The sequence below is a fragment of the Herpailurus yagouaroundi genome, unplaced genomic scaffold (genome assembly GCF_014898765.1).
Source record: "Herpailurus yagouaroundi ecotype Mexico unplaced genomic scaffold, PumYag 164, whole genome shotgun sequence".
NCBI classification, from domain to species: Eukaryota; Metazoa; Chordata; class Mammalia; order Carnivora; family Felidae; genus Herpailurus; species Herpailurus yagouaroundi.
The window spans coordinates 1,712,667-1,724,972 of record NW_024412405.1 but is presented as its reverse complement, the minus strand read 5'-3'; positions in this window follow the sequence as shown (position 1 = coordinate 1,724,972).

Here is a 12,306-nt window from a genome sequence, read left to right as displayed (position 1 = left end):
GGGCTCGAACTCATAAACTGTGAAATCATGACCCGAGCTGAAGTCAGACGCTTAACCAAATGAGCCACCCAGGTGCCCCTTTCCTTCACTCTTAATGGATAGTTTTGCTGGATATGGAATTCTTCGTTGTCAGTTTTTTTTCCATCAGCATTTTGAAAATGTCATCCCATCGTTCTGAGGAGAAACCATTGTCAGTCTTACTAAGGATCCCTTATATGTGATGGGTCCCTTCTCTCTTCCTGCTTTTAAGATGCTCTCCTTGTCTGCTTGTCCATGGCTTATGATCTAGATGCAAATCTCTGAGGTTTTCTCATTTGGAGTTGGATGAGCTCCTTGAGTATACAGATTAATGTTCTCCATTCCATTTAGAAGGTTTTGCCATTATTTCTTCAAATACTCTTCCTGCCCTGTTTTACTTTCCCTCTCATCAGGAGAGTCCTTCCCATCACATACCTGTTAGTGTGCTTGATGGTGTCTTGTAGGTTCCTGAGGCTCTGTTTATTTTCCTTCATTCATTTTTCTTTCTGTTTCTGAGAAAGACAGTCTCAACTGACACATCTTTGAGTTCACTGGTTCTCTCTTTGGCCTGCTCAGATCTGCTACCGAGGCCTGGTAATGAACTTTCCACTTCAGTAATTGTGTTTTCAGAATTTCCATTTGGATCTTTTATATATATATATATATATATATACTTTCCCTCCCTCTGTGTTATTTTCTATGTGGTGAGACGTTATTCTACTTTTCATTAGTTCTCACTCTAATTGCGCACTCTTCATTGAACACACTCTAAATAACTGTTTGGTGGACTTGGTCTAGAAAGTCCTATGTCTGGGCTGTCCCCACTGATTGCTTCCCCAAGTATTCGCCATCCTTTCGAGTTTCTTTGCATGTCTTGTGATGTTTTTGTTGTTGAAAACTGGACATTTTATATAATACAACATGTCAACTTTGGAGATCAGATTCTCTCCCTTCCTTGGCATTTGCTGTCACTGGTTGTTTAGTACACTTCCTGTATATAAGGTCTGGTTTTTGTCACATGTGGCCACTGAAATTCCTGCCCAGTAGCCTAGTGGTCCGCTAGTGATTGAACACAAATTTCCATAGACACTTAAAGCCAGTGAGCCCCCTAGTCTTTGCTGAGGGTCCAGTCTTCACTGTTTTATTGAGATTCAGCTTCAAACCTAGTTTTAGTTAGTTGCAGTTCTGAACTATTTCTGATGTGGGGGTGAATTTTTCCAACTACAGTTTCACCCCTTCAATCAAGAAGCATTTTAGAAGTTTTGCTTTTAAAAGGTTTGGCCAGAGGGCTTTATATAACACAGACTGAATAGAATATGGGTATGGTATCATAATTTTAAATAAGAATTATTTTTTTCAATGAGTAAGTTCTTTAAAAATAAAGGAAGAAGGGGGCACCTGGGTGGCTCAGTTGGTTGAGCGTCCAACTTCGGCTCAGGTCACAATCTCACAGTTTGTAGATTCGAGCCCCATGTCAGGCTCTGTGCTGACAGCTCAGAGCCTGGAGCCAGCTTCTGATTCTGTGTCTCCCTCTCTCTCTTCCCCTCTGCTGCTCATGCTTTGTCTCTGTCTCTTTCAAAACTAAATAAAAACATTTAAAAAATTAAAAAAAAAAAAGAAACTAGAACACGGGGGTGCCTGGGTGGCTCAGTCAGTTGAGTGTCTGACTTCAGCTCAGGTCATGATCTCGTGGTCTGCGAGTTGAGCCCTGTGTTGGGCTCTGTGCTGACAGCTCAGAGCCTGGAACCTGCTTCAGATTCTGTGTCTCCCTCCCTCTGTGCCCCTCCCCTGCTTACACTCTGTCTTTCTCCCTCTCTCTCTCTCTCTCTCTCTCTCAAAAATAAATAAACATTAAACAATTTTTTAAAATAAAGGAGGAAGTCAGGTGGAACACGATCGACATACAGCCACTGGGGATCTTTTGGAATCTGGAAAAGACCCCTTCCTTTGTCAGTCCTTGAGCCCAAGTTAGACACTACTAGAACAGTTACAACAGGAGCTCCAATATTCGAGTTACAGATGTGCATATCTGTGCCTTGCTGGGGAGTGGGCCTGTAGAGGGTGGATGCCTTTTTTCACTTGTGCCTGTAGGCAGCCCTCAGTGGATGTTTCGACAGTGGTCGTAGGAGATTGGATTTCTATGTCCAGGAATCCCCCCAGTTTGTTCACAGCTTGAAATATTCATTGAGATTCAGTCCTCCAAATGGACTAATTCGTTCTTGTCACATATGTGAGGTTTGAGAGGATTTGCTCTGGCATTTAGTTAAGGCCACAATTCATTTTGTAGAAACCACTTTGTAAATCAGCCCGATTATTGGGAACAGGTTGCTTGAAAATTTTGATATGAAAGAATTTACTGCCAAACCTGAAACATGCTGTTATTCAAATGCACACGCAGAAGCAAACCTTTCGAAACAAACAAAACCGCTGTACTGCTGAGCTCAGGTTGCTTGCATCGTCCGTACCTCTGATCCCAAACACTCGTGGAATGAGCAAGTGTCGACTCTTGTGTGGCAAGAGTCGGTGAAGAGGAGGGGAGGGCTCCTCGCCCTTGGGGAGTCACAGGGCACAAAACAGTGAGTGGCGCAGCTTGTGAGCAGGAAGGACGAAGCGAGCAAGTATACGGATCGCTACACGAGTAGGTTGGGCTGGGAACCCTTCACCAGAGCAAGCCGGCAGTAAAGCTTTAGGTGCAACCTCATCCCTCGTGACTCCCTGGGGAGGGGACCGCGCTTGGTTGAGGTTCAAGGCCTGAGTTCTAATTGGCAGTGTAATTAGAGTGCGAACATGTTGCCCGCTGCACAGGGGCCAGCCCCGTGCCTCTGGGAGAAAGCGCGCTGAAGAACTCCCGTGGAGCTGCATGGGAGGAAAGCGGCCCCGTGCTGACCTGCCAGCGTGGTCTGCAGCGCGTCCTGTGTAATTTCGTGCCACTGTTTTGAATGTGCTGGCGAGGCTCGCTATTTTTAGCCGCATCAGCCAGGGGATCAGCATCCTGCTTGGGGGTGCTGCTTGGCGCCGGGACTTGCTTCCACACGCCTCTCAAAACAGCCAGAGGACGTCCCTCCCGTGGAGGGCAGAACTCTCTCTACTGGTGTCTCTGTTTCTCCTGCAAACCCACCCCTTTCAGCATTTGGAATTGGGAAGAGGCAGAAGGTAACAGTCGCTGTGGGCGGGAAGCTGCTCCCTCATCTGATGCTGGGAACCCCAGGGGCCCTGTGGCAGTTGACAGTCACCAATGGGGCCGGCAGACGCCCCCACCCGGTGCCACCGGGACACTGAATCCAGCGCCCCCCACACCACCCGTCCTGGCACAACGTAATGGTGTGAGGCCCGGCTATGCGGCTCTGAGGGCATCTCCCAGCTCCCAGGCAGATTCCTTAACCTCTTTGCCTGTTTTCTCCAATGGGAGATAGGCATAATTGTGCTCACCGCACCAGAGTGACGTATCTGTTGCCTTTCTACCCATTTAACAGAAAGCGTGTGGAAAGTGTCGGCTGTTGCCGTCGTCTGGGCTGCCTTGTGTGCAGGCTTGTGGTGCCGGCCCTGACAGCCTCCTATGATTCCCGTAAGCACGCCCGTGATGATGGGCTGGGGAGGCCCCAGGAGGCAGCTGGAAGCCTATGGTCCGACAGTGAGTGCCTATCTCCTGATGAGGAAGGAAATGAAGATGAGTGCCTCCCAGAACAATCTAGGGGATAAAGTGAACACAGCATGGTGATCATTGGAAACAGATGGTGAGGGGTCAGGGGTATGAGAAAGCCTCGTGGGGCTCTGGCTGGGACACGGCATCTACTGACATCTAAGGGGGTGTCCGCAGGGCACGTGGGGACCAGCGAGGCCGGGGCACTGCGAGTTGCACAGGTGTGGCTGCAGACTTGGGGCGGGGGGTGGGGGTGGTGGTGCAGCCTGCCACCGTGAGCCTGGATGGGCAGCCCCAGGGGTCAGGGCAGGGAGAAGCCCCGACCATGACAGACAGGAGGGAGAGAAGGTGACCACCCGGGGGACCCAGGGCATCCAAGCCCCAGAAGCCGTGGAGAGATGGGGAGCTGTCCACAGTGGGCATGCCTGCTGGTTCCCTGTGAGGCCGGCGGTGGAGCGGGGAGGAGGAAGCCAGGGGTATGTGGTGGAGGAAGGAGGACGAACTAAGCAGAGGGAGGGCAGAAGGAGGCCAGCTGGATGAAGCTCCCAGTCCTGGAGCTGGAAGAGGCCTCATGGAGCCCTCCCAGAGGGCCTCAGCCAACAAAAGTCAGGGCGGCCCGAGCTGGGCAGGTGCGCTAAGGGGACTGCACCTTCTCTGCAGGTGCCCTGGCCCCAGGCGGGGGCGGGGGGTGGGCGGGACGGAGAGACAGTCCGCGTTGGGAGAAGCGGCCTATACCCCCTCCTCCCCCGCCCCCAATCTTGGCAGAGCAGAGCCCCACGTGTCTGACCCGACAGCTGTGTGCAGGGGGTTAGCCTCCTGGGAAGGCTTAGTCCAGGCGACGTGAGCAAATCAGCCAACCTCCCAGAACCTGGGCCCCCGGGGGGCAGGCAGGCCAGTGTGAGGCCGCACAGGAGGACTCAGGTATCTCGACCATGCCAGCGTGGAAGGCAGGAGCCCCGTGGTTCCTCAGCCCTTGTCAGAAAACTAATGCAAAAATGTCGAGATTTATCTTCCTTAAGCCTAATTTTTCAACGGCCTAAAAAATGCATCTCAAAAGCCAGATGGGCATGAAAAAGTGATTTCTGCAGATGAGGTTGCTGCATGTGACGATGGAAGATGGGCGGTTTCGGACAGCAGAACTGGCTTTCGCTGAGGCAGCCGGGCCGGGCAGTCCCCGCTGACCCTGATCACGCAGTGTGGCTGTGATTGCACCATCCTGGGCTCACGCGGGAATGCTGATGGCTCTGGAGCCTGGCCGGGGCCCTGGTCACATTCCGCTGGATGACTGCAGAGAGTTCTGGGCTCAGCAGCGACAACTCGGCATGAACCCGAGAAGCCAGGCATGAGCCACATCAGCGAATAAGTGTCACCCTGCAGTCCCAACACCGCCACACCCTTGCTGGGTCACTGCCGGAGCGTAAACATCTACTCTGACGTCCTCGGACAGAACGCGGGCAGGAGCATCCAGGAGCTGGTGTCCTGTCCTACAGGGAAAGGGGACAGAGTGGAAAATGGCACACGTGAGATTAGATCTGGGGTGGAGGACAGTTGTCAGGGCAGCACACACCACAAGCATAATAATGCCCATCCTCACACCACCCTGGTGGCTCTGCCGTGCCCCCCCCCCCACCCCGCCCATCACCTTCCCTGTCTGTGCTCATCACCACCGTGAGTGAGAGTCTGCGTTTCAGTACAGGCTCTTCTTTTCATGTTGACTGGTCTATCCAAGTGGTCGGCCATGATTATTACAGGGTTTTCTGTCTTAATTGGTTAAGTCCAGAAGTGCATTAGGCATCCCCGCCGTCCCTCCCACCCCGCCGTGGGTGCAGGACCAGCCGGGGACGACAGCAGCAGGTTTCAGTGCCCAGCGCCTCCAGGCCTTCTGACGCCAGCGCTGCCCCCTTGCCCCCGGGACGTGCCCGGGCCCCCACTTCCCGGGGAAGCAGCCGCTCTCATGCCTCGGGGCCAGGCCTGCTCTCTCACGGCTCCTTGTCGGGCCTGCCTGCCGCTCACGGTGCAGAGTGGAGGTTTGGCCCGCCGACGGCCCTTATGATGGCAGTGATTACGCCCTGCGTGTCTCCCTGGCGCCAGCCGGGCAGCCGAGCGGCACATGGCGCTGGATGGGGCTCGGAGCCGGCTGCCCGGCAGGCTCTCGGGGACCCTGATAAACGGCTCGGGCAGATGCAGCCGCGGGCCATTTCTCTGCAGTCCGAGGTTCACACATCAGCTGCACCCACGGGCACCTGTCAGAGGTAGAGCCCCCCCGACACATCTGCCGACATCAAGGGCAGTGAAAGGACTGACGGGTGTCACGGCCGCAGCCCAGAGCAGGAGCCCACACGCCGCTGCCACCTGCTTGGGAAACCTGGAGGAGGAACCAAAGCGGGCGCCGTGTGCCTGTGGGGAGGGAGGCCTCCTGTGCCGCAGCCGGGATGCCGTGCCAGCCCGTGGCCCTGTTTCCCTCCCCCCACTCTCCCGTGTCTGTGTCACGTGGGGATGAGGTGGGAACCCTCACTCTGTGTGTGTGCCCTTGTACACAAACCAGATGCGAACCTGCTGCTGGCCTTGTCTCCTCTCCCAGCCTCTGCTTTCTTAGCAACTCGAGGTACCCGCTGAGAACACTGGCACACAGGCCTGGCACCCGGCCGCCAATGCAGCCTCAGGCCAACAGCACGCGGGCAGGGCACACGCCAGCCCCACGCTCGGGCGCCCAGGCCTCCCGCACTTCTGGACAGACAGCTGGGACTCTGGGGTTCCCGTGACCTGTTTGGGAACTGAGAACATACCGTGTGCCCACAGTTACAATTTGATGATACAGGATGCTGCTCGGGAAGGGCCGAAGGAAGAGGTGTACCGGGGGTGGGGGGGGGTGTCTCCCTGGAATCGGGTTTTTGTCCGGGTTTATTACATGGACATGACTGATTGAACCACCGGCTCCTGACTGAACTCTGTTCCCTCCTGGAGGTCAGAGGTCGGGCTGATATCCATGGTCTGTGGTTAGTCTTCACAGGTGCCGTCCTGGGGACGCTGCATATCGCTGAGGAAGGCAGAGCAGGGCAGGGAGAGCAGTGAAGGGGACCCTGCCTGGACCCCAGAGCAGGGGAGCCGGAGGGCCGGCCGGCCGGGAATGCTACTCTGCAGAGTGAGGACGAGGCATGCGGAGGGCAAGCCGGGTTGCGGTGTCTTTCCTCTGGTCTCTGGGCAAACGTCTGGGGAGAAAGCAGCCGGTGTGAAATAACGCGGTAAGAACGCACGGCAGGGCTTTGCAGGAAGGACCTGCCGGGACACGTAAGCGAGCGGTTCTCCAGAAAAATACTGCCAAGGAAACCCGGGGGGGTGCTTACAGGCTGTCGTGGGCGGTGCACCTGCGGCCCCATCTCCATTCGCTCCTCTCGAAACCTCGCCTGTTCTTGCCGGGGCTGTGCTCTCTGCACTGTTTGTGCGCCTGTGGGACAGCATCATCCATTCTGTGACGCCCGGGGCTCGTCCTGCCAGAACCCTGGGGTGCCAGCACCTCTGCCGGCACCCGGCGGCAGCACCTGCCTCAGTTCCCTGCCACTCCCGCTGCCTGGCCTGCCGGCCTGCCCGCAGCCAGGACCCAGCGGCCACACAGCGTGTTCTTGGTGCTCTTTCCGCCCCCACTAAGCCCGCCCGGACCCGTCGCGCCAGTTTGCTGCAGGAGCCGTGTGCAGCCCTGCCCTTGTGTAGACAGGGAGCAGGCTCCACTGAGGACGGGGGAGAGCGCGGTGGCCAAGGGGTCACGGGTCAGCCGCTAGTCTGTTGGGAGAGTCCACCTTCTCGTGGACACTGCTCCCGTTTGCAGCTGCTCCGGGCATGATGACACGCTTCTCCAAGAAGCTCCCTGCTCCTCATGGCTGATTTCTAGAACAGCCCCTCGCCGCGTGGCAACCATGAGAGGCCCCACAGCCACCTCTGTGTGTTCTGTGCCTCAGGGTGGGGCTGAGCACCTGTCCTCCACCTGCTGCTGTCTTGCAGGCACACGTTGGTGGGCCAGCAGGGGAAAGGCGGAGCTGTGCTCTGAGATGTCCTCACGGTGGGGCTGTGCCCCCGACCCTGGCCAAGCGACTCCCTCGTGCTGGCATTTTCTCAAAGCCCTGCTAACCACCTTGGAGCCCAGGTCCACGTGGCACTTACACTCGGGCACCAGGACAGGCAGCCACTGCCTGGGCTGACGGATGTCACACAGCACGCAGTTGGTGCCCAATAAGTGCTCCTTAAGCTGATCTGACTTCCAGCCTCATACAGAAACTTCTGGAGGAGTAAACGGCATCTTGTTCTGTGGCTTTGAGAAGACGAAATTGCCAGAAAGGCAGTGGATACAGGTGCTCGTTCTTTACCCCAGTTCTCACTGGAAAGAGCCCCTCAAATTCTGGAGCGTCTCCTGTCATTCTGCTGGACCGTAGTCAGACAGTGGCTCCCTGAAGTCAGTCCCTGGGGGGGGTGGGCCATTGTCTCCTGGGACAGAGAGCGCAGGCTGCACACTGGGGCCGTGGTCTCAACGAGAGGGAGCAGGAAGGGCCTTCCTCTCCGAGTCTGGAACCCGCAGAGACGGGGAAGGTGCCTCACATCTGGGGCGTCGGGGCTAAGCGTCTGTCCACAGCTGTTCCCTTCCACCGAGTCTGTCACCAGGTCACACTCAACATCACCTCATCTGGTGTGCAAGGGGGGCGGGGCAGAACCTTGCTTAAGCTGGGGACCCTCGAGGGAGAGGCCTCCAGGCAGGAGCTCCTGGGGGAGAGAGCCCCCGGGGAGTACCGGAGCCTGAGCCTCAGGCCTCGCCTGCCCCGTGTGGCATAGAGGCTCATGCTAGGGTCACAGCACTGTCCTATTTAGGGGACAGGTGGTGCCCTGAAGGCGGCCCCTCTTTCCACGGTGCTGCCCCCACCTCCTTCATGAGGCTGCGAGCGGGTGAGCCCACACAGGTCCCTCCTTAGTGCCCGGAACCACTGTGGCCATGGCCACTTCCTGCCCTGGGCAGCTGAGGGACCAGCAGTGTCCCCGGCACGTCAAGCCCCGCTGATGGCATGAGGACGGGCCCAGACATCGCCAGTGGCACTTACTCCCGAGCGCCGGGGAGAATCGTCGGCTGACAGCCCAAGGACATCCTCCTCCTCGGAGCCTGGTCAGCTCTCTTTGGAAGGCAGAGGGAGGGGACTGAGAACTGCAAGCTTCCAATATCAGTTTCGGGTTTTTTTTCCTAAACCAAGTCCTTTTGTTTTCTACCCCAAATTAAATGGAACAGGAAACAACAATCACACTGGGTCCTAGCTACTTTCCTCTCATTTCAAAACTTTGAAGAGCGACAACTTGCCACCGTGTCTTAGGACCAGGGGGCCAGTACTCAGCAACCCACAATGCCTGTGCGGGGCAGGGGGACCGGCTCCTTGTGTAGGAGCAGAGGCGGGGGAGGGGGCCCGTGGTGGCGCCTCCTTGCTCGTCCGCAAGCTGACTGAGGAGACTCCTTCCTTCTGATAAGAGCATTTACAAGGAGCAAGCGTTCAGATCTCTCCTGGCAAGATATAAAATGCTGTGACATTTCCGGTGTCTTACATGCAAAGTAGTCTCAGTATGTGCAAGTATGACATACAATGACACAGAGAAACGGAAGTGTGTGAAGATACATGTAAAATACCACATATGCACATCCTACATAGTTCACCCAGAGGCAGACGTACACACACGTTCTCTCTGAGGAATGAACCTGTCAGGTCTTCTGAGTCCTCAGCAGGTAAATAGTCTTTTAAATGCTGTCTGGACCCAACGTTGAGGCCTGGCTGGAGCCGATTGAACCACACCACCAAGCACCTCCTTTCTGGGGCTCACAGTCAGGGCCTAATCCCCCAGGGCAGGTGCCCAACACCTAGGTCAGCCCCGGGGCCCCAGAGTCTGCCGAAGAGGTCCACGCCAGCCGGCCCTCCACCTGCTGGCCCTGCTCACCCGATCCTTCCCCAGAAACCACTGGAGACGCTCCTGCCTTTCCTCTCTGGCTCTGCCTCCTGACCTGCCCCGGAGCCTCTCCGCGTGACCGTGTAGGCACAGTGGGCTCTTTAATCTGTAGATCTGTGAGTGACGCACTGTTCAGTGGCTCTCGTCTCTTGACCTCTTGGCCTCCCCATAACCCAAACAATAATAAAACCTGTTAAAACACGGCCACCAATCAAATTCAGCCTTTTCCAGATGGAGAAAAAGCTGGTCTCGAGGTAGATGCCTGAGAAATCCCATGTACCTGCCGGCTCAGTACATGTTCCATGTGTCCCACCGCACGTGGGACAGCCGCATGCACGCGAGTGACCACTGTCCACTCCTGATGGGAGAAAGTCCTCGGTAACCCTGGCTCTGCAGCGGTGGGCTGTGCTCCAAGAACAGCCATTGTCTGCAGGGTCTCCGGAGGCTCTTCTTTGTACTGACCCGTCTTCTTCAACATAAAATAATAAAGGACGGACGCTTAGCTGTACGTCATCATCAATAGGAAAAATGTCAACATACAGATCCAGGTCTGGCCCACCCACCAGAGTGAAACCCAGTAAACACCCTGTGTAGGACGGTAGGGTAAAGCGTGGCTCTGCTGGGTGACGGTCATGAGTGTCGGTGGCCACATTTAGCAGGGGTAGAGTAGAGTGTGAGAGCCAGACCAGTGACCTCACGGTCAAGGCTGACTGAGAAAGAGCTTCCAGCATGGAGACGATGTGGAGCCAGCCCAGCCAAGTGGGCACGACCCGCTCATTCCCTCAAATCCAAGTCAGTGTCCAGGATCCCAGAACGTCATCCACAAACCAAAGAGGGAGTGCAAGTGTGGTGGGTGGAGCGTCTCTCCTGTGTCTCCACCATCTGATGGCCATCACCATCTGACGCTCTTCCTGTGGGATCCGGAACTGTCTCTTAGGTGTAATTCAGCCTCCTGCTCCCTGGGCTCCACCCACCAGGCTGGGCTGATCCTGCCTCAGAGCCACAGCGAATCAACCCCCTCCCATCGCCCACAGGACCATCACAGGACTGACACGGGACATTTGCTTGATTCTGTGTCACACCAATGTGGCTACGACAGCCCTGTCATCTCGGGCCTTCCTCCTCAGGATCCCCAGGGGTCCAGGCCTATGTTTCTAAGATTTGATGTTGCCTCTGACCCTATATCTAAAAATCCTCCAAATTCATGCAGGGCTGATACCACCAGTGCATCTGGAGGAAAGTGGCTCAGTGTTGCTCTACTGCTCCTGCAGGACCAGGCTCCTTGAATTTGGAAATGCCAAGACGAATCAAAGGAAGGGCTTCAGAAGCACCCGATTCAGATGTGTGACCTCACTCCCACCCTGCAGAATGCACCCAGAACCCTGCATCCTGGGACCATCAGTGTCCTGAAGAACAGAGGAGACAGTCCCATATCCAGTGACTGGTCTCATCCAGCGGGAATCAGAGCTCTTAGAGAGACATCGTGGGCGCCAATCCCGCCCGCCTTCTCCTCACGGCTGGGGAATTGCCTTGGATGTTGGCACAGACGGGCATAGAACTCTCGCTCCCTTCTGTCTTGAAGGTGACTTCCCTGTGTGCAGGTGAGAGGGACCTCAAGCCCCTGGACTCTGCAGAGTGTCAGATTCTATAAGGATACTTCCCTCAAAAATGTCCTTGGTGCAAGAGAGTGACACACGAGACCACCTACCTGAAATCAGCCACCCTCACACACCGGTGGGGTGGGCTCCTGCAGAAACTTCTTGGACCACAACCCAGCGGATGGCCTTGCTTCTGTGTACGTGTACAACAGGGTCCAAGTGGAGTGTCCCCTGGGTCACCTGTGGCCGGGAGAGCGGGCTGGCAGGTGAATCACCATCCCTGGAAATCTGTACCTCTCTAGAGTGGGCTCTGTCATTCAGGTCCTTACTTCTGTCCCCACTGTGTCCTGCCCAAATTCTGCACAACAGTGTCCCAACAGGCCCCTAACGTGGCTACAAATTCCCCTCTGCTCAGATAGCAGAGTCCACTTGCCAAAGGCCGGTGTGACCAGGTCAGCCTCGGGCTCGAAGCTCTTCTGTGGCTTCCCACCGCCAAAGACAACCACCAGCGCAACCTGGAGAGCCCGTCAGGATGATGACTCCCCCGGACGCTTCTCCGACACGTAGCCTCAAATCCCATTCGAAACCCCGTCCTTCCTCACCTCTGTGCTTCTGCAAATCAGTCTCCCAACTCCTCTGCTAGTCTGCCTCCTTCCGCCAGCCTACTTTTCCTTTGATGGGCTTGGCAGGCACTTTGTGGCTCACATCCTTCCTGGATGTAAACGCCCGCGTATCGGGTGCTGGCAGAGGCCACCTCCTCTCAGTTCTTACCCCTACGGTGACAGGTGGGTTACATCAACTCCTGTGACCCCGGGGCTTTCCTGGAGGCCGAAGGAAAAAGGAGCCAGCATGCAGGGCGGCTGTAACTGGTAACAGATGGGGGTTTGGGGGGTAAATACTCCAGCCCCCTTTCCCCTCCATGGGGTGAGGCTGGGGTGTGTTCCACGCTGGTCACCAGAGCATCCCCGTGGACTCCAGCCCCACTTGTGACTTGCTTGGCTGTGTGCCGCTTTCTGCTTCCTGCTCACAAACTCCCCTGCTCTCCCTGTCCTGGGTCCTGCCCACAACCACTCCCCAGGGAGA